We start from the raw sequence: 22,959 nt of genomic DNA on the forward strand, positions 1-22,959 counted from the left end.
TACTACTGAGGAGCAGGACAAGCGCCTAAAGAGACAAGGATGGTTTTTCAAAATAACTGCAGGAAAATATCACAGTTATTAAAGTCATTCTTTTACAGTTCCAATCTTTGCCAAAAAGAAGCAGGCGTTTGGACTGAGGAAATTGGCAATCCCCGATGAAAACTGTCGTGCTGTATTCAGGGCAGAGCATAGACAGGCCAAAAACCTCAGGCACCTCAGGCAAAAGAAGTGGAATTAAGCTTTAATACCTTTTGTATTGACAGAGAGACACATAACCTAGACACCAAAGTCTATCCAGTGCATGTCAGTAGGCTGAGTGACACAACATATTAGTCACCAGTCAGGGCGTGCTCTTCAGATCACTAACCTCACGAGACTGTGAATAAATGATTTCACCCTCCAAAGGGGAAATGATTTATAATGAATGACTTCACCGCTGTACGCATTCACTTTACACCAGATCCTGTCACACATGAGGCGAATATCAATGAGTATATATAAAAGGGCGGTGGATGTAGAGAAATGCAACACCTCAAAGAGAGGTGGGGTGTTTTTTTTCTTCCATTAGGTAGCAGGATTCCTACCATGAAAGCAGATGAGGTCGATATCAAAACTCTCACCCTGTTAAAGCCAACAGGTGGTTCAAACGCAGCTACTCCGTCAACACGGATGATGAGAGCTTTGAGAAAGTTACGCCGTGTAACATGGAGTTCTTGTTATTCAGCTAGAAAGTATGCAAGAAGAGGAGCTGCTATTCAGCATGTGCACCACAGTGGCCCCAAATACTTCAGCGATTTTCTCAGGATGTGCATGACCCTTGTGGATGTGAGTCAGTCGTTCCCCTTTTACCACAGAGCGCCAGTCTAAACTGTAGACACTGCACGCTCACACATCACCAACATCCAGGGAGAGCCATCTGGAAAAGCCAACAATGGTCCTGTTCAGAGGGTCTATCCCTGAGGAGGGGGCTGAGTGAGATGACCCATAATGACCAATGTCATGGCTAGGACACGGAGAAAGGTGAGATTGCCACCTGAAGGCTGCTTTAATTTTGCAGTTTTCAGAATAACTAGTCTTTTTTTGTCCTATTTTATGGGCAAAAAGTGTTTAGAATCATAATTACACCAGGAAGCTGTGGTCTCAGTATATTTACCCCTTCACTTTCGTGCCTAAGAGGAGAGGGTTGATACTGCTCCACTCCTTATCCTTTCAAAAGACTAATCTGTCTACCAGCACCCCTAAAACTCGCTGTTGTGTCGGCCTTCTGATAACCTCTTTTTTGTATCAAAGTAGTGCTTGGACAGAGGAGCCAGGACCAGATCGGTCTATAAACCGAGAGGTTCACTTTCTTGGCCCTGGCACCTTTAATACCATTAGGATTGAGCTGCAGACAAATTAGGAGTCAGCTTCTCCAATGACAGTTGAATGTCAAACACCATTAATAGCCTCTGGTATCTCCTATACACACAGCACACGCATGTGTCTGCTGTGTTTACAACAGCCCAGTGAACTGGTTGTGCTCCCTCTCCACTCCAGCACCCCATCATCAGGTTCAGATATTCAGTAACAATGCTGCGAACCCACTTTGACGAGACTGCTAAAACTTCTAAAAAGCAGCATTTATGAGAGACTGGTGGTGTGTGCTGTAACTCTGTGTGAGGAAGAAGGCGTTTTAATATTGCAGGACTGTCCCAAGTTGCAACACGCTGAGCAGCAACCTGCACTCTGCGTAATCTGCTCGATTTAGCATCAACCCACGGAGGAAGCCGCCAGCGATAAGACTGACCTTCTTGACTTTGTATAAATGCTGTGCCCTTGTGTATTTTGTTGGAAAAAAATGTGCCAGAGCCAGGAAGCAACAACGACTACAAAGACACACTTTAGCTCCTTAAGGTTCAAAGTGGAGAAAATCCTGCTTTCCCCTGCTGGGTAGAAAAGTCTAGACAGGCCTTTGCACCTGCCTTTGCACCTGCACCGATCAACTGTGAAAACCACCAGGGCCACGTACTGTGCAGCCAGGGTGGCATGGAGAGCTAGCCAGGCAGCGCGAGCTCTGGGCCAGAGGGAGCGAACCCTGGGTTAAACAGTCCTTATGTAACAGCCGAGCAGAGATCCTGTCTTGGCGCCAGCAGAGCAGAAGAGAGCGAGGCTGGACGTTTCTGGGTGATGAGGAAACCCAAGTCGACCATAGTGAGAAATGGAGAAGGGTTAGTCAATCTTGGGGCATCCAGAGGGTGCCGTAAAAATAAGCAAGGCCACACGCAGGCTCTCCTCCTGCAGCCTGGCACATGCACCACTTGGCTTCACCCTTACAGTGAGGATGTGATGCATATTATACCATTTTAGTGCTATTTCACTAAGGCAGAGACCAGGCAGAGACCAGGCAGAGATGAAATAACCCCTACAACTATTGTTTCTTTGCTCCCATCTTTACATACTTCACAATGAGTTCCCTCACTTACATATGCTTCTCTTCTGACAGCTGAGGCCTGTCAGCCAAATAAGCCTTGATGATGATATTGCCCCAGGAAACAGGTTATTTGGATACGTTTACCTCTTTGGAGAAAAGGATTTTCAAGAAAGCTTTAATTGAGCATGTTCACTGAGTGGATGCCAGGATTGCCGGTGACCTAAAGCAATCAGGACCCTTCTCTGTTTACACTGGCCGGACGCCAAATGACTGAACCAACATGACAAGGCCTGGAGACTGAGAAGTGGAGAAAAGAGCTTATCTTGCTCGGAGATCAAACCACCGACTGCTCAAGAGGGGAGGGGGCTGGACAGGGGAAAGAGTGCTAATGAGCCTGAAAATGTTCCTCAGCATAACACGAATACAACGGCTGCCAAAGACCCTCCAAAGCACTCCACGTCTGTCACAAAGGCCAGGAAGCTGTGCAGATAAGGGCACGTCATGTCCCGTGCAGATCAGTGGAGCGACTGAGCAAGCAAACGAAGGGAAACAACATCAATATCTTGTGAGACTGCAGAGTTATAGCAATTTTGTGTTGTGATGAGCGATATATGCGTGCTAAGGGTAGACTGTGATGAATGGACCACTGGGCTAGTTGCATCCATGTGTGGTCAGTGATGGATTTGTGCACATCACAACTGTCTTTCCCATCTTCTCTTTATAACTTTGTGGTACTAAGATTTATCACTTTCCATCTTTCAGAAGAACCAGATCGTGATGGGATCAGGCTACTGTTACAGAAATGTGTTCTCTAAATTAACTGTACAAAGCAAAGAGATTTGACTCAATTAATACCACGCAGTTCAAAGAGATGAACCCAGCTTTGATTATTTAACAGGCGATTCTGAATATATTAGCAGAATCAGTTGCCTTGCTTGAGGTGCTGCAGAAAATAATCAGAGGAGGATGGGCTTCCTTGCTTTCATCGCCAACAATGAGATAGTCAGTCTCCACCCACGGAAGAGCAGGTGGGATGTGCTGGAGTAAATGTGTACCCAGAGCTGGCTCCATCCATCATGGGGGGCGAAATAAGACACAAGGCGCCAACTGAACATCCAGGCACCGAGCACTTTGGCCTGTAGCACCAGCTGTGTTTGCCTTTCCTATAGGGCAGGGATAGTAAGTGAGACCTTATGGCTACTGGATCGAGGTAGGGCAGATCAATCACAATTCCTATTGTTGTAAGGATTGACCAGTGAGCTGGCTTAGAGACAATGAGAGGGGGTGCAGAACAGGGTATTTCCATACAAACAGGGCTGCTGATTGCCTGGAGAACGTGCCAACATGTGGTGTCTTTTGAAGTCGGTATCAGAAACAGAAATATCATGTAGACACAGACTTTTGAACGCGGCATAGACATGATGCAACTTGTTTCCAGCGTGGATTCATAATCAAAAGGTTGAAATTTACACAGCAGCAATGTGCTGAAAGAATACGCTTTGAGCATAAAAGATGAGAAACACATGGCCCTCTGCAGCAGCTGGAGTATCAAGATATCAAGTGTCCTACGTAGATCAATACACCGGCAAATAGCTTCTGCACCCAATACTCCTTGTCCTCTCCACCTCATTGTTCATACATTTTGATAATCAAACTACTTCTTGTACATCCACGGCTTGTAAATCACTTGGTCGGGTTCAAAGTGCTGAGGCAGCATCTCTTCCAGACTGAAATATTGTTTGCTGTCTGGTAATCTTACAGGAATTACATGCACTGCTACTCAGCCACTGCCACGAGGGGGGGGGGGGTTGCCTCACGTGCACCATTCACCACATGATTTATATGACCATCAATAAAAGAACGGTAATGGCATGTCTCGCAGTTATTTCTTTGGGGTTAATGAAAGTCTTGATCACAAGTGAAGACGTCTGGCACTGTTTCGGAGATACCTCACTCCCTTCTTCACCAACACCACAACCATCTGCACAGTAACTCTTAATCCAACACCTCGTTTGATACATTGTTGGAGCGCCCGCCGCCATTTAATCTTCATTTCCTTTGCGATCCTTCCAGGCCATTCTTTAGCAGGTGACCCAGAAGGAGCGCAATTCAATTTAGGCCGACGCATTAATCTCCTCAAAGGTCCGGGAGTTGAGGCTGTTAAGAGGAGCCCGAATGGGCGCGTCGGTTCAGCTGGGTGAGACCACGTCGCTCTGCCGAGCTGGACAGAAGGTTCCTGTTTGTGCAGCAGAGCGGAGGATCTTGTGTTGGAGCTGATATACAAAGTGCAGCTCACTGAACAAATCCCTCTATGTGTGTGTGTGTGTGTGTCCACCAGCCGAGTAGCCACAGCAAAACAAGTTAAATTCAGAATCGCTGAATTATGCAGCACAAAAGGCACAAAGCGTCTCTTTTCGGCCGTCTTTTTAGTCACAGGGTTCAGTTATTACTTTTGCCCAAACTGCCACTGAAAATCAGGACGGGCAACGCCACTGTCGTGCTGGTGATAGCTCTTCGACCTGCAGTTGGGTGCACCCGGAAGGGGTCAAAGTCAGCCACATGTCTTTTGGTTGGCCTCTCGGTGAGTGCGGTAGCAAATGAGAGGTCCCAGCCAAGATGCTGTCAACGCCAGCTTTTACTTCACCTGCTTTTTATAGCAACCACTCCAGACGCTGCTGGCCATACACTACCAGCGAACACTTTGAAAGCCAAATATAATCTCCACCACAGAAGTAAGAAATAGAAACATACAGGCCACCATTACGCTTGCCTGACTGTCTGCACTGAAACAGAAGCGCTGAGAGGACTTTTCACTGTGAATATGTTGAGAAATGGACAAAGAGAGGAATTTTTTGTTGATCTCAATTTGATCCACTTCAAATCCCTTTGTCTAGAAGATGCACCGCTCTCATGAAGCCCCTGTGATTTCCCTCCGCAGCGCCTCTCCACCTAGATGCAGCAAAAGGCCTTCATCCCCGTGTGACAATAAGCACAGACGTTAAGTCACATGCACGCCACCTTATATGGAGAAAAATGTGCAGGGGAGAAGACATGAAACATTGGCGTTTCTCGGCCAGTGTGCTCGCGCTTCAGAATTAACGACGACAGGCACTCACACACAGCCGTCCAAATGGCCTGCAGAGAGGAGAGCAAGTCCAAGTCTCCCACTCGACCAAAGCTGCTGTTCACACAGAGCATCAAACTATCAATGGCGAGAAGAGTCATTGTTCCACAACAGGCACATGGTTCCTCTGTATATAACACATAACGCCACGAAGTTACACACTGTTTATCAACTGACTTCAAAACAGACTGCTTCACGAGGGAAGTTCCTGAAGTAATGATGTCATCGGTTCATGATGTTACTGCGCCCGTCGACTTAAATTAGACCAGAGATGAACTGTAGATGCCTGTGAAGCAACTCTGTGCCACCCAGGAGAGGGGGGTAGCATTACATTTCCCTTTTGTCATCGGTAAACAACTCTGACAACTCACAGTCCTGCCAGCTGAAAGGCATAACTCGCAACTCGTGTCGCAAAGGGAACGAGTGAACAAGCGAAACGCTCACGTTTTCCACCGAAAGGAAATTACGGGTCACACTCAATCAGCATCACTGTGGTTCAAGACCCCGTCCCAACCCGGGGAAAAACAGAATAGTAAAAACATAGCGTTCCTCGTGGTTGAGGATCGCTTTGCCCGCAAAAATGTGAACCACAAAGGCAAAAACATGCATGTGGTGGTGGTGGTGCCGCGGCTTCTGACCCGGCGATTTCCTGACTGATCTCCAAGAGAAGAAAACAGGGTGCACACATGAGAACAACAGCAAATATGTAAGTAAATAACCATTTCTGTATAGTCCATTAAACAGGCGGGGGTGGGCTGAAAGGCCTAGATGAAATATAAACCAATCACACAGCATGTTCCCCCTCCAGAAAAATAAACAGAAGACATTCTTTTCTCTTGCGCTGATGTTGGGCTCAGCTTAATTCCTGCTTAAAAATGATCCAAGTAAATGATTAGCAAGCGTTTACAGCATATCCACTCAGCTAATCCATCGTTCAATAGTCATTAATCACATTAATTACCATTAAAATATCACACTTCCTCGAGATTGAACTTCACCGAGATACGGCTGCAAGAATATTGGACAGCCAGAGCCTTCAGACAGATCAATGGCGAGGCCAGCCAGCCTCTGTGAGTCAAACATTAGCCTGTGTTTTTATTATCATTACCCTCCACAGTCAGACTGACACCTTTCCATGTGGGTTTCCATGACAGAGGGCCCACCATCCCAAAAGGCATGCCGGGCCCTTGCCTCCTGCCCCTTGGGTCTGTTTGCCCCTTCACTCCAGGGGTCCCGGGGAACCTTTTGTTACCCTTGTATGCGCCTAGTGAGCCCTTCCACCCCAGCACGCGGCCAAACAACAATACAGGCTGCGGGTAAATCACAGCCAAACACAACAGCAGTAACATACCCCAGAATTTAGTGGAACGGCCCCACACTCCCAATCTCTCAGTTCATAAATCAGAAGGAAGAAAGCAGCAATGAGCAGCCTCTCTGGCACTGCTGTGGGCTACACGCTCAACATCTGAGCACTCAAGTGATCTATTGTGTCAGTGGAATGACACCCACATACCTTTGGTGGGGAGTTTTAATTAGTTCCCAAGGCTGAGCATTGTGACAGGATGCGATTTATTTTATTTATCTTTCCAAATTAGGGTTCACTTTGCATGGAGGATAATGAGGAGGCTGCCAGTTTGATCTGATTTTTCTAAAGATAACAGGAGAGGTCATCTTCTGTGGCTCTCTGACAATACAACCAGATGAATAACCGCCTTTAATGCAGTGGATCACGTCGGACTCTCACATTAAAACGCCTTCCATCATGAAACCACTCCAATCACACGTTTTTGCCGGGAGATGATTTCATTCACAGCTGCTGCAGCGAGATTTACAGCTCGGCCGGCAGTGAGGAGTCACCGGTGAGGCGACCGCTCCTCTCACACAAACAGCCACAAACTTTGCAGAGGCAAACTTTGCGTGAATGCGCTGTTTAAAGGTGCGTTTCTGCGCCGCGGCGCACAAAGCGCGCACACACAGACGAGCGCAGACCTTTAAAACCGACTGTGCCTGTGAGATAAGTTCGCTTTGCAACTTACCGGCTGGTGTTTCCTCCGGTAAAACATACTTGTCGCGGTATTAGCGCCTGTCCCTCTGCGGAGCCGCTAAATGTAGCGCTGTTGCGTTCAACAGAAACATATAAATGGGTTTTCTTGGAGCGCACTTCCACGAATCCTCCGCTTCCAGACCAAGCGTTCCTGGGACGGAGCGCCAAGAGACCGCGGGCTCCTCCCAGACAATGTGGGGTTAAACTCCTCCTTCCCACGGACACACGGAGGGGGGGTGGAGGTGCTCCTCGTTACAACAGGGGATTCATGGAAAGTCTATCTACACGTGTGATAAGACGACCGTAAATTAGGGGTTCCCAAACAGTGGTTCGTGGACCTTACGAGGTCCCTCGCGGAGATGCCAGGGTCTTCAGTGAAATCAAATAGTTTCATTATATCACTGTTTCACTTGATGTACAGGCTTGATATTTTTAATTGAAACCCTGCTTTACAAACTGAAGCTGTGAGGTTTGAAAGAACTACACATTTAGGAGGCTATTGAGTTGCATTGTGGGAAATAGATAGATAGATAGATAGATAGATATACTTTATTTATCCCAAGCTGGGAAATTGCAGTGTTTCTGGAACTTGAGCCGTGCGAGGCATTAAACCAGCATATCCTGGCATCTGTTTCTTTGATTTTAACCTTACTTTTATGAATCTATCTCTTGTGAGTTACTTGTGAGTCTTACTTTAAGGACGTTCAAAACCAAAAAGCTGAGGCACCCCATTATAACAATCAAGGCGTAGATTAAGTTGAAAAACTGAAGCGGACAGTGAACATCCAAGCGGATGTGTTCTTAAATCTTATATCATATGTGTAGGTGCATATCTGTACGGGCCATGCAGACCCTCAAGGATATGGGCAGATGACCGGCGAGGATACATCGATGATCTGTATGGCATCACAGGCTTCACTGCACCTAATAAGAAGCTGTATTTTCACTGTGAATGAAGAAGGGTTTAACTGGGCGTCTTCACTCGCTGCAAGTTTGCACAGAAAGAATATCGATTGTTGAGTTTTTGACCAGATTGGACTGTTTCACCCACTGTGTATGCCTCTAATTCAGGTTTAATTCCTTGGGACAAACATTGAATTTAGATTTGTAGTCCTATGAGGATCTATTTTGCAGCCCTTGACCTGAATCGTTTCCTGCCCTTAGGTTCTCAGCCAGCTGGTTTTACTTGGAAACGTGATCAAGGTGAACATATTTTGCATAACACCAACAACCCTGCCCATCACACAGATTTATGATCTGATAGGAAACAGGTTTGGTTTCCTCAGACAATCGAACACCATGACAGTGAAGAGAATTGCCATTGTTGTTCCTGGACTTAAGTCTTTCATTCTCAGACACAGTAAGCATCTAAATGCCTCCAGCCTCAGATAACACAGCTGTGACGGCCAGGACTTCCTTCCAGCAATCTCCCTCGCAATGCTCGTAAAATCCGGCCTTGTGTTTCGTAATGTGGCTCTTTGGCCAGGCGTGGCGGCCCGGCCAGATCCATCAAATCTGCGTATCAGCCTCTTTAGAGCTGCTGCAGTGGGGTCCGAATGGAGATGCCTATCTCTCGGCTGCCCATTGAAGCTGCAGATACTCACACGTCAATCTGTCCACAGAACAAGCAGCCTCTCCTGCCCCTTTACTATTTAGCCACAGGGTATTCGGCTCCAGTTAGGCAAGCTTATTGAAACCACATTGTTTTGAAATCAACATCTGTTTTCATGCATCTGAGGAGGGTAAAAAGATACGGACAAATGAGGCTGTGAGAGGATATGAATCATCACCAGTGGAGATGTGCTGAAGCCAAAACCTTTGTTCTTGACCAATTCAAACGCTGACACAACCCGGGTTTCAGATATCCTTATTGGTCCAGAAGAACCATTACGTTAACGAAATTAATGCAATAATCTACTGAGCACACGTCACCAGTGTTACCAGTGGCTTGCTGTGGATCCCCACCCAGTACGTAATGTGGTTCAGTGCAGCATTCTGGACACATACTGTCCACAGAGAGGCTCTCTGTGTCATCTGGCAGCTTTCAGGAGCTGTGGTCATTCTGCATCTTGCGAAACATAATTGGCTGTGACAGACATCCTGACACCCATCGTCCCTTTCCGTCTGTCTGACGGTCGGTCGGACACGAGATAACAACCCTGCTCAGGCCTTTCCCATGAGCTCACAGAAGAACTGGTCGAGGACCAGTGACGGCTGAAATATCAGTATTTGCCAGTTTATTGCTTTAAAACACAACAGGGAGCAGAAAAACAGCGAGCTCAGCCAGCATTTTATTTTTTCTGCTGATGCAAAACAAATTTTCTACAGATAGGCCAGCAGGTATGGTCTCACACACTATCAACGCCTTCTCAGCCATTTTGACTTTAACCACTATGCTCTGCCATTATCCCTCTCTAATGGGGTTGTCATAGTAATTCTATGTGTGTGAGTGTGTGTTACAGTATGTGAGAATAGGGAAGGGGCGGCAGATCCCCTGCTAAGTGATTTTCTCACTCTTCTCACTCCTGCCCACTCTACAATGTGATTCAGCCATTATTACCACTGTATGAGGGCTGGCCTGTTCAGAGTCCACATAAAATCACCACGCTCATTTGTCTTAGCTTTTAATGGTTCGGGAGAAAACCGTCTCGTACGGTTGTTTCAAAGGCCGGCGGGCTTGTGGAAGGTGTGGAAGATCTGTCTGGAAGGGAGGATGGTTTTTGTGTGAGAGGCCGACCAGAAACACAAGGAAGGAGTTGTCATAAGGTGTGTGTGAGACAAAGGACGGCTATAATCAGACACTCTCACGCCACACCCTCCAACAACTCCTTGCTTGTTTCTAAATACAGAAGCCGACATTAAAGCGACCACAAAGAGGCGACTGTGGCAGCTCGCACGCTAGACAAATTAAATCTTTACGCACACGAAAGGCGATAAGGTCCGAAAAAACATGACATTTCGGGAAAGGCTTTTAATCGAACGCGACAGACCTGATCCAAGTGATAGCTCGCACACACCCGAGGGCCGGACTAATGAGAAATCAATGACGACAAGGAGTGAACTGCGTGTCACGGCAGCCGGCCTCTCACGCCAGTGTTCCTCAGGTCTTTAAAGGACAGAAGCAGCACTTAGAGCCCCTGATTTACCTCCCTGTGCATGTGATTTCATTAGCATTAACCAGACCTTCCACTGTAAAAACAGAGTCTCACACGGTGGCTTTTTCAACGAATTCCTTCAACTGTAGATCTGTGAAATTTTGTGCACAAATAAATCCAGCTGTAGGAGTTACAGATGATGGCTGATGGAGCAGCCCGTGCCTGCTATCAGAGGATATATAAACCTGTGTGGATGTATTGGAGTGGTGAAACAGCATATGTGATGGATCTCCCACACGTTGCATCACCTGTCTGTGTGCCTGCCTGTCTGCCACACAGACATGTCATTACTGAGCGGAGGGAGACCGGCAGAGAGCAGGTTAGGTGGGCTCGGTGTGCCTGAGCTGTTGATTACTTGAGTCCCATGTGAAAAAACTATCACAAGGGTGTGACAGCCTGAGGAGTTGAATTAGGGCTTTGTGACCCTCTGTGTGGAGAAAGGATTGAGACAGCCATTTGATGAATGGGAGGATGGGACTATAAAACAAAGACAGAGCTGAAAAAAATAGCCAAGCGAGGCTGCACCTGTGGAGAAAAAACTCTGGTTTGGGAAATAAAAGAGCACATTCGCAGCTACAATGTGTCACAGAAACTTAATGTATATACTGTGTCTCTCTGGCTGATTTCCTGTTTCCATGCACTTTCAATCAGTAGTCTCAAATGAATCATTTCAAGGTAAGCTGTCTGACGTGGTTTGAGGATATCCACACCTCTCTCACAAATTAAACAGGGATTATTGGGACAATGTCGCTGTACCAATCCGTCATCGCGGTCATTTCTGGAAAAGAATCCCAAACAAGTTCAGAGTGGATGATCCTAGGTTGTGCAGGATCGCTTCAAGGGGTTCACACAAGAAGCCAATGGGAGCAAGAAACAAAAGGAAAGCGAGAAGTCGCCAAACTGGTTTCCAAATTGTGCAGCATCAATTAATAAAAAAACAACAACAAATATGATGTACTGCAGCAGCTCCTACAGCCCCCTAGAGGGTCACAAGATGAATCTGAGGCATAAGGCAACCATCACCAAGATGACAAAGCAGACACGCTTTTCAGCTGCACAATATTTAGGTATTTTCATGTTTTCCATGAATCTTTGTTTTTTTTGGGGGGGGGGCCCGGTAGCTCACCTGGTACCATGTGTGAAGGCTGAGTCCTGGGCCCTGTGCTGCATGTCATCCCCTCTCTCTCCCCTGACTTTCCTGTCTCTCTTCGGCTGCCACTATGAAAACAAAAAAAGGCAGCAATTACAAAAACATCTTTTCTTGTTACCCATAAAAATCAAATCTTTGGCTGAACTGATTACAACTCAATGACATATGCAGGGGGATGTCGAGGGGTCTTGGTTCCATCTTGCAATGAGTGAGAATAATGTGTGGGAGTGAATGTGGTTGCTGCCCTACAGCGACATCATTCCACAACACCTTGCAGACAATATTTGCGTGCCACAATTCACACTTCTAATTCCAAACATCATGTGCTGTCGAATCTTCTGCAATCATTTAGCTGCTTCTGAATGAACGTCAGTACTTAGTAGTTTCGCTGTATGAACCCAACATCAGGATATATTCAATAAACACAGTATATGGTATAACCCGATGCTTGTTTGCTCAGATCAGTGTTGTGGATACATAAGAGCATCTGCTGCGTGAGACAGCGAAATCTGCTCTATAGTTCCTTTCAATCTCTCAAGGCTGCAGTGCAACATGAAGAAAAGTCAGTGAACAACAGTCTTTTCTTCATCCCCTTAAGCCCCCGTGTTTTATCTGCACTGCATTTCAAGCAGTTCCTCTCAGCCAGCATTGCCTACCTGCATTAGCTCGAAAAAAACCCAGCTGCCTGGATTTTCTCTCTGGCTATTGCAGGGTGAAATCGCAGTGACTGACAAGAAAATTGCTTTTCCTGAAAAAAAAAAAAAACAACAAAAAAACAACATGTTTGTCTTCCCACCGGGCCGCGTCGAGCCTGGCACGCAGTGGCACCGCGCCACATCCAAAGATGGAGAGAGAAAATATGAGTGATGGGCCGACGCTGGACGGCTCAACCTGCGGTCAGCATGACATCAGACCTCCATCTGAAAATGCACCCGAGAAAACACAGGAGTGCCCATTTTTACATCTTCTTTAACCGAATGTAGGGCAGATTTGACAATGACAAAGTTGAGAGTATGTAAGCGGCCAAATACGTCCCACATGAGAGGGGAGAGGATATAAATGATTGAGTGACTGCGGGGTGATTACTTTGTGAAAGGAGGATCGGGACTGGACAAGCCTCGTCTCTTATAGGCTCACAGAAAGAGAGTAAGGAAGCGGACTGTGGTGAGAGACAATTTAAGCTGCTTCAAATCTCTTCACTCCTGGTCAAATGACTACAACCACAGCCAGGCAGCCAGAGGCCAGCGGAGGGGAATCCACAGCCAACACAAGGACACTCGATTGAGTTATCGCAAGCTCAAACTGAGTCAAATGAGAATAACATATTACAAACCAACAAACTGAGAATCAAAAGCTCTATTCAGTAACAAATGGCAAAGGCTGATTCCAATGAGCCAAATGCAATCATTCACTCTGAAGTGTCATGTGATTTGTGCTGGGCTAAACGCCGCTCATTCTAATTCAATAAGGCTAACAGACAAACTGAAAACGAGCCGTGCAATTCAGCTCGGAGGAGAGAGTTGACGGCTGGGAAAAACAGACGTGTTAATCACGTTCTTTAATTGCAACAACACTCTACAACACAATTACTTTTCGCCAATTAAAAGCAGCTATGGCGGCGATGTCGCTGGCCTGTGCGGATCCCCGGCATATCATTGTAAGCGTTAGACAAGAAACGGGCTCTTATTGCCCCATTAGGACTGTGGCTGTCCCTCCACCAGCTCACTTAAAGATAACACTCTCACACCCATTACCTCCTCGCTCCCCGCTGAGAAACACTTTCACACCCATGTGAAGGCGAGCTGAGCGCAGGGCTGTTAAAATTACCTCGTTAAAATCTGCTCATTTCACTTTCCTAATTAGAAACACTCACCCCGCTCTTTCCCACAAAATCATCGCCTACCAGGGCGACGCGGAGCGCGCACCAAGCCCACGCCGGGCGGTCGTCTGTCTGGCAGCTCAGGTTTTAAACAAAGTAGGAAATGAATGACCTGGAGCTGCGAATGGAAAGCTGATACTTCCTCCCCAGAACTGTCTGGACTGGTTTGTTTACAGGCCCCGCGGAGGCGCGGATGGCGACATTGGATTTGTTTGTGCGCTGGGAAGCTCACACTTCCAAGTTTGTGTCTGTGTTTTAGCTGTCTTTCATGTCTCCTCTCTGGAATACATTTCAGCCATCGTGGCAGGCCCGACAAGCTTTCGATTTCCCCACGTGTTGAAGCTCTGAGCACGGAGCTGCAGTTACAAACCTCAAAATAGTTTGGAGAGCGGTGTCTTTTTTTTTTAACCTTGTACCAAAACCAAAACCAAAAGCAGAATGAGGAATGGATTAAATAGTGTGTTTAACTCCCTAGCGTAAACCACAATCGTTAGCATGTTTGGCTAACGAGCTTACCACCTATAAAAGTAAACAAACATGACTTAAATGGCCCTCATTAGCTAACATTAATTTGTGGGACTGCAGGTTCATGCCCCGCTGCTGGATGCTATCCAAGCTAATGCTAACTGCTAGCCATCTGTCCTGCTCTTAATTGTTAAATTTGTTCAAATATATTGGCTACTTTTTGAAAATCTGAAGAAATGTTTTGATTACAATATTATGAGCAGCTATAAAGACTATAAAAGTGCCGTTTCTTTATTTCCATGTCGTCTACGTGGATAATGAACTGATGAAGATGCTAACTTTGTACCCGCATGTCGCTTTAGCTCCAGTCTTTTAGCACAACATCGTGTGTATGTTTAGCATTTGCTTTTACGGGGTTCTCCTTTTAAAACCAGTGAGCTGGAATAAAAGTCACCGGTTGACCAGCTCATGGAGGTAAAATGAGCCTGATTATCTACCTAGCAACAGCTGATGAAATCTGCCGGCAGCAGCTGTCATTTCAGTCTGCAAAATAGTATACAGTATAATAAAGTTCAATAAAATTACAATAACTTCAGAGTGTGAAATCTGCCAGGATTGTCACAGTAAACTGAAGGTGTGCCATGTGAGAACAGAAAGCTTGACAGGTATAGCAACAGTAGCTAACAAACGTCAACAACACAATAACAACAGCGGACCTGTTGTGTGACCGGGCTGTAAAAAACAATGCACCGAGAAAATGACAGACCTGAAATGTCACATATCACCGGAGCTTCGAGGCACGGAGTTACGGTGGGATTATTTCAGCCCTTTTTAAAAGGCGTGCTTGTTGGACGGGGAATTCATGTGGGAGAGCTGTGAACAAAAGAAAAGCACTCAACACGTTTCCATTTTGTAGCAGCTGGTCTCCCCTGGTGTTTGTGTTTTCTGCGGCAGCCCTTTGTGTGTGTGTGTGTGTGTGTGTGTGTTTACCTATTAGCCTGTTTAGCTAATAATAGCTAATGGATGCGTGCATGTGAGACTCTTTTCATTTGGGCTGTGAAATCCGATTAGCTCTCCTGTGTGTTGTGGTGTGTGTGTGTGTGTGTGTGTGGGTGTGTGCATGCTTGATTTGACAGCATGTGTGTATGAGGGTAACCTGTGCATAGAGAGGGCAGAACATCCACTCGTCAGGAGACAACTTGCAGTGTGTGCTTGCATGTACAGGTAGTGGACGAAATACCTGAAACACCAAGAGTGCTTCCCTTCAAAGGAGCTTTATGTCGACTTGTGCTGCTGGTGTTCAGACCCTGACCTGCGGGGCAACAGGATATTTGAGCTTTCTATAAGAGGGAAAGGCTCCAGGTCCTTCCTTCTTATATAAGTTTAATGTTGTTTAGGTCTGGTGATTAAGGAGGTCGCGGGAAGCTTTTGAGCTCTTACCGATGTTACCGATTGGGCAAAGTGGGCGACTGCTGCAGGGCCCGGGAACACAAAGGGCCCCAGGCTGACTATGTGCCAAATGGATTGTGCTAATTTAATTTAACTGATTTCACTAACTTAAATAATTTCTTGTTTCAAGATCTTCATTGCTTTAGTTTTGTACTTCTAAATTAATGTCATTTAGTCAAGTTGCTATGCATTAAGCCTGGGGCCATTGTTACAGCATATTAAAAACTAATATACAAACTGCACAGAGAGGGGAAGGAATGGGGGTTTATAGGGGCCCAGCAGCTCATTATTTTGCCCTGAGGCTATGTAGCAGGTTAATCCGGCTCATGTTCATTACAGATGAGGTTTTTTTTTCTTATCAGGGCCCCAAGCTTGGCCTGCCTTTGTTTTGAACAAATAACCTTATCATTCTTTAGCACAGATTTACATGTTTTAATCAGCTGATTGATTCCTGTTGAGGTTTGACATGTGTCAGTGGATCTTTTTTAGCAGTTTGACTATTGGCAGTTTAGCTGAAGGTTAATTGTTAATTTTCAACTTATGTTTCCAGGACTCCATGTTGACACTTTAAAAAAAAAAAAAAAAGAAAAACTGAGATATCTGATCATTAAAAATTCCATTCAGACACGTCTGGTAGTTTTGTGTAGATGCAAATAATTGACCTGTTGGAATAATCTTTGTCCTGTTTTCATACTGAATAGCAGAGGAGTGTATAGTTACTCAACTGAAACAGCTCCAAATACAAATGGTGACTCTATCAGCTTCAACAGGCTAATATTAAATTTTTAAAACGACTAAATCCACATCCCATATAATATAAACCACACAGCATTCATTAAAAAGTGATTGTCAGACCTCTTTTACGGCTGACACACACCACTAATTGGTACATTGGTTACTTTGCCTGTGTAGCTGACCTTGTGATTACGATGATGTGATGCGATGGCGATGATGATGAAAGTCTTTTAATATGAAATGTTTCTGTTATTTTGTCCACCTCCTGTGTTTATGTGCACTCGCTCCTACCTGCTCACTGTTGGCATGACACCAAAACTATGAAAATAAGATCCAAGTTGTAAAAAAAGCAGAATTATCCTTTAAGTGGTTTTAATGCGAAAGTCAGTCACCCCTGACCCTGGCCCAGGACGGCCCGGTCTGCCCAGGCCCACCTTCCTAACACAGTTACCCTTGAGTAAGAGTGCCAGGTTCATGTTGCTCATTTTCTCCCTGGTGTGTGTGGGGGAGGAATAAGGTGGGGTAGAAAGAGGGAATGGGTGGAGGCCAAGGAGCAGACTGTGTGCTTACTCATTAGCTCCTCCTTCACCCTGTCAAACTCTGTGCTCCGACCGCCCGACCCTCCTTTGTTTTCCCCACCAAGCTCATCACTGGTTCCTGCTGATTGAACGGCTCTTTCTGACTCGGTTTACCGAACCGAAGCAGCTTCACAAACGCTCCAAGCTTTTCTGACGTTCTCCTTCTCTTTAGCGCACACTGTGCTGTAAAAGCAACATTATCCAAAGTTAGAAGAGTGAGGTTTTAGCAGCAAGAAGCTGTTTTTGCTTTATTTTTTAACACAGATTAAATGAAATACCTTTAAAACGCAACGTAAATGTATTCAGACTATCTCAGATCAACCTCACATTTAGAAGTAAACAAGGACAGAGAAAGTAGCCGCCAACAGTGTTACAAACACACAGTTTTGCAGAGCTACACAGTGTTCTTTACGGCTGCTGAAACTTTTTTACAACATAGAAAATGTAGAGCTGGCTGAGGACATGTGGTCATTTTAAAGTCTGTGTTCTGATCTGACCAGAAACCAAGAGGTGATTTCCCTCTAAAAGGGCGAATTCCCTCCAGTCTGAAGGCTAATTTACTGCTCTCTATAGCCTCCCTGCACATGATGTAAATTAGACCGAAAAATAACCTTTGAGTTCTTTTCGAAACTGCATTTTTTGTTAAATGAGCCAGGCTGTAGCTCCCATTGAGAGGCGTAGTTAGGAGGGAATCTGGGCAGACTGCGACGAGAAGAGGACGGAGTAGAGAGGCGACAGGCGAGTGGCCAGAGGAAGAAGAGGCGATAAGGGGAGGAAGCAGAGCGGGAGAATACTGAGGGGAAAGCAGAGGGGAACGAAAGAGAGAGGGGGGGGGGTGATGTAGAATCAGACGGGACAATGAGAGGAGTGCAGCATCAGCGCTCCTCTGCTCATCACTCATTTGTCATTTCATTTGCAGAGGCTGCGGGGCGAAGCATGTATGGTTCTCATATCACATCAAAAAGAGGACAAATGGTCCCTGACTTAAAGGGTACAGCGGAGGGAGAAGGGGACAAAGGAGCGAAGACAAAAGGTTCGAAAGATTTGATTCTGCGGTAGTAATGGTAGGATGGTCATGTTTACCCACCTGTTTATTTACCACTACACCTCCACCAGAATGAACAGGAGAGGAGACTAAAGAAACGAGGGACAGGAGGGAAGAGAGTGTGAGAGCTTTTCCTCTACAGCTCCTCTGGGTCATGGACTTCTCAACCCTGATTACATGACACACACACACACACACACACACTTTCTCTCTTTCACACACACACACTGGTGTGACATCTGCTGTGGATAGGCCCTGTCACACTGCGGTCTCTGCTGGGGCCGACCGTCACAGATGTTCTCAGCGAGGTCCTCAGTCCATCCCTCCACCCCTGGGAGAGTTCAGAGCGGCAGTCCGCAGAGACACAGAGACAGGAAATCTGTTCTTTTTCTATTTAACTGGCCAGCGGATCCATATTGTACGCACTCACAAGCACACGCACGCACACTTCAGACCTTATTACCAGATTAAACAACATGAGGGAGATTTATCCAGTGAGTGTGTTTTCTGTCTGTTTGTGTGGAGGTGCGAGTGTGTAGGTGCATTAGATCAAGAGAGAAAGTGTCTGCGTATGTGATGTGTGTAGGCGGGATAACAGGAAGAGGTTGTGAAGGAGAGGAAGAGTGTGTAGATGAGAGAATGTGTAAATGCGTGTGATTTAAAAAAGAAAAAAGGTGTATTTGCTTACGTGTGTGTGTGTGTGACAGCCTGGAGATCCCTAATGCCTGCTGGTCATTAATAAACATGATCATGAATGTTTAATCCTCATCAGCGGGGTGGCAGGGGAACCCTCGTGGGTGATATTGACAAAGTCACACACACGACAGATTGGAGGAGCAGCAGGAGGGAGGTTTGAAGCGCTCGACGCGGGGTTAACTAGCAGGACGTTGGCTCTCTGCGTTAATAAGTGCAGGAAGAGGGGAATTTTTCTCCACAACTTGTTTTACACACCAGCCTTTAACTGAATCTCAACATGAAGAACTTCCTGTGTCTGAAGATGGTGTCCAACCATAAAGAAGCCGTTCAGAAAACAAAAAAAAGTGTGACGAACAGTCAGATTTAGCCCCAGGGGCTCAATTTTCTTGAGGAAACAGAATATGTTGTGTAAATGGGCCCAAGGGATGCTACCACTCCACAGCGTCACAGCAACGATTCACACTATTTCAGGAACTTCCTAAGAATGAGCATTTTGAAACAAGACAGAATAAAGTAGATCTCTGCAGCTGAATTAAGAAAACAACACTCGGTTGAAGAAGCATTGTGAAAATTAATTTCAACCCATTTCTTCAGTTGTTGAGAATAAATCAGATTTCTGGGCTTCAATTATGTATAAAGCTACTCAAAGCATTAAGACCAAGATGTTTTGCAGCGTAATTATCTTCTTCAAAATGACACTTTCCAGCATTTGCCTTGTATTGAAAAATGTTATCAGCCACTGATTTGATCGATGCATGAATTGGGTTTTTTTTTTTTTTGGATAAGGAAACACCACTGTGATCATGGTCTCTTGGAGTGGGAACCAATAAGAAGCAAACAGGTTGAAAAAAAAGTACGCAAATTGTATTTAATTCTTTCCAAAATTGTGCATTCTTCAAAATCAATAAATTTCAGCTGACAGGATCAAAAGCAGCATGTGTTCACAGCTCCTGAACTGACAGAACTGAGTACGATGGCACTTTTTTCTGCTTTGATGTCATTATAATGCATGCAAGGGGAGATTAACTATAAAAACACTATGAATGAGAGTCAGTTTTAAAGTTGTAAATGATATGATATGTGAACAAGGCAAAAAACAAAGAAGACAGCCCGGCTAGTGTGACTGAAACATTAGATTTAGTTAGAGATTTGTCTCAGCTCTGTCCCACAAGCTTTTGCGTTATGCCGACTAATACTTTGTGCTTATTTGCATAAAAATTGCCAGAATCTTAGCTTTAATTCTGAAAACTGTTCACAGTATGTTCTGTGGATTACCCAAAGTAAATGGGGCATTGTTTCTGGAAATAGACGACAGTGCTGAATTTTTTAAGTCATTTTTCAATTCTCTGAGCCCAAATCCGTCCCACTCTGTTTCAAACATCTGACATGACTCCATTTGCATGTAAGTGGTAAACACAGCTCAAAAACATCAGTAAAAGACACCACCAGGTTTGATCACAGTACCTTGATCCTTACAAATCTGTCGAGCCCCTCCTATCATATCGCGCCCCCCCCCCCCCCCCCCCCCCCCCCCCCCTCCTGCATGATTCTGGTGAGTCAGGAGTTTCCTATCTTTTTAATTTGACATCGTCTGCTCCGGCTCTCAGGAGGGAATCTGCTTCTAACCGTCGTGAACAAGCAGGCAGGCAACGATGAGGGCTTCCGGGCTAATTACCAGCGAGCTGCGGCACCGAGCTAACAAACAGCACAGGGGGGGGCAAAAGAGGGGGGGTGGGGAGGACAAATAGAGACACGCATGTGGACACACACACTCACTATAGCACTCTGTGGAAACAATGAGGCCTGTTTTGCCGGTTGATGAACCAGGTGTCGCATCTGCAGGAAGAAGCTGAGTCAGCCTTTAATAAGCAGCTTTTATAAGAACTTCTCTCCAAACGATGACAGACGTGTGAATGGAGGCGACACAGGCTGCATGAGAACGAAGTGGACACAAAACGTCTGCAACATGTTGACGCTGCGTGAGCGCGTGTTGAGGCTTTCCCACGCGCCCTCAGTCTGTACCTGCAGAGCGCGCAAGAACGAGGGACTGGATAATCAGAAAATGGATGTAAATGCTGCGGTTAAACGACTGTGTGCGACTGCAGTGTGTGCACGCGCTCAGTCTAATGAGAGCAGTGGCGGTGACAGATCGACGGCGGGAGGCTGCAGCCCGTAGCTGCCTGTCTTTGCTGATACATTTCACGTTTCCCCCCGTTTCCAGGCGCGATGTGCTGCGCTGTCAATCGCTCGTGCCGCTTGCTCAGCATCTCAGCGCGTCTCCCTCCCTGCACGCCTCCCCCTCCTCCCCCAAACACACGCACAGTCCTCGTTTTTGTTGGCTGATTTAATAAGCTCCCCTGTCACCCGGATTACACACAGACACACAACACTCCGCCTGCTGCGAATCATGACCGGGTCCTCTCTGAAAAGCAGGACAGGTGTTTGTTGCTCATTGCCGTCTCCTTGACCGCCCTCTCCTGCATCCAGCAGCGGCGACCTTTGACCTCTTGCGACCCCCCAATAAGCGCCGACAGACACCAGAAGCAGAGGAACAAACAGAGCCTTTCTAATGAGACTGAAGCAGCCGCTTGGAGAAAACAGACATTTTTTGGGCAGATAGTCACGTGTAAACAGATGATGTATGTTGACTGATATGTGTGTTTTGAAACGGCGCCACTAGCAAGAAAGATTAGGCGCTGACACTGTTAACAGAGGCAAGAGTTGGAGACATCAGTCGTGAAATGTGAATGTACTGTCTCTGCCTGTGTAAACCATGTTTGCACTAATGGGTTTAATTCTGGTTGCATTGTGGAACCGCTGACACGCTGCCAACACACACACGCACACACACACACACACACACACACACACAGTTTGTTATGTGTGTAGGAAAAGGTATTCAGTGACAGGCATGCAGACCTCTGATAAAGTACACACACACCTCCTCAGTATGCAAATACACACTGATTTGGCAAACACAGGCTTTCTCTCCTCCTGCTCCTGGCGTGGGGTAAAAAAGAAAACACTTGCCATCCAATTTTTTCTCTTTTTTTTTGGCCCCAAAAGAGAATAAAATGAAATTCGCTCATGAAAGTTGAGGACAGAATGAGACAAGTTGCCACCTTCAAAAAAAGCACAAGTGGAGCAGCACTAAACGGCATTATCTAGAAATAGGTCTGGATTTGATGAGCTCTCTGCCAGTCACATCTACACATCCGCTAACACGAGTCTACAGCCAGGCTAGAGGTTCTGTGAGGCTGATGTAGAGAAAAACAGAGTGGAAGAAAAAGCTGAGGTTCAAAATGAGCTCAGCCCTCACAGTGAAGTAAACGTAATAACTGACCGTATAATGAGAAATAATAATGATATGGATCTTTTCATAAAAAGTCGTATGGGGTGTGTATGGCAGTATTTTATTCATTTGAGGATAATGTCAACATGCTAGGTCGCTTGTGAGATTTTGCGAGCAAAGGTGTTGCTATGCTAGCAGCATTTCTTTAAAGACGGCCAGGATGGTCGGTCAGTCAGTGTCCACCACTTTGGTCCAGACCGAAATGTCACGACGGCCCTCGGGTGGGTTGCTGTGAAACCCGTACAGATGTTTGCAGTCCCCAAAGGACACATTCTGATGAGTTTGGTCTCAAATGAAGTGTCTCAACTCTTATTAGATGGATCGGCACAGAATTTGATACACATTCGTGTCCCCGCCAAGATGAATTATAATCACTTTGGTGACCCTCTGACTTTTCATTTAGCACAGCCATCAGGTCAACATTTTCATTTGTTTTGTGACTAAATCCTTATAAAACTGATGACATTTCCATCAGCCTCAGCTGGACTTCAATGCTAAATAGAAAATGTGAGCATGCTAACACTTTAAACTAAGATGGTGAACATGGCAAACATCCACATGCTAGCATTCAGCTGAAAGCCCCACTGTCCAACCTCACAGAGCCACTAGCATGGCTGTAGAGTCACAGCCTTGTTTCTGAACATTTAGGCATGAGTTATATTTAAGATATATTTTCTGTTATTTCTGTACAGTTCATCAGTGTTTTCATCAAAGCAAAGTAGTACTAAACGCTCAGGCACTTCTGAGACTGATGGTAATGTGATTGATTTCTAAAAGACTGCACCAAACTGCATAATCCAGCCAACAGTGCTGAAGACAGTTCACTGAAATCCAAAGACGTTGACCACACGGACGCACACGGCAAACGATATCCCTT

General features: G+C 45.8%; 1 protein-coding gene across 5 annotated transcripts in view; it reads right to left on the reverse strand.

Moving 5' to 3' along the window:
• The window catches only part of tiam2a (TIAM Rac1 associated GEF 2a), a 90,219-nt gene that overhangs the window by 62,392 nt on the left and 4,868 nt on the right, over window positions 1-22,959 (reverse strand). For 2 of the 5 annotated variants that reach the window (XM_041953142.1, XM_041953138.1), the window contains exon 1: window positions 7,571-7,710. The exons of 1 other annotated variant lie outside the window; for it this stretch is intronic. The gene's annotated coding sequence lies outside the window, so the exon portion shown is untranslated. Of the gene's footprint in view, window positions 1-7,570; window positions 7,711-11,859; window positions 11,952-12,679; window positions 12,715-13,756; window positions 13,789-22,959 lie in introns of those variants that run through there. 2 more of the 5 variants (XM_041953139.1, XM_041953140.1) reach the window with 2 other exon arrangements.

This window comes from Chelmon rostratus, chromosome 15, assembly GCF_017976325.1.
Source record: "Chelmon rostratus isolate fCheRos1 chromosome 15, fCheRos1.pri, whole genome shotgun sequence".
NCBI lineage: Eukaryota > Metazoa > Chordata > Actinopteri > Chaetodontiformes > Chaetodontidae > Chelmon > Chelmon rostratus.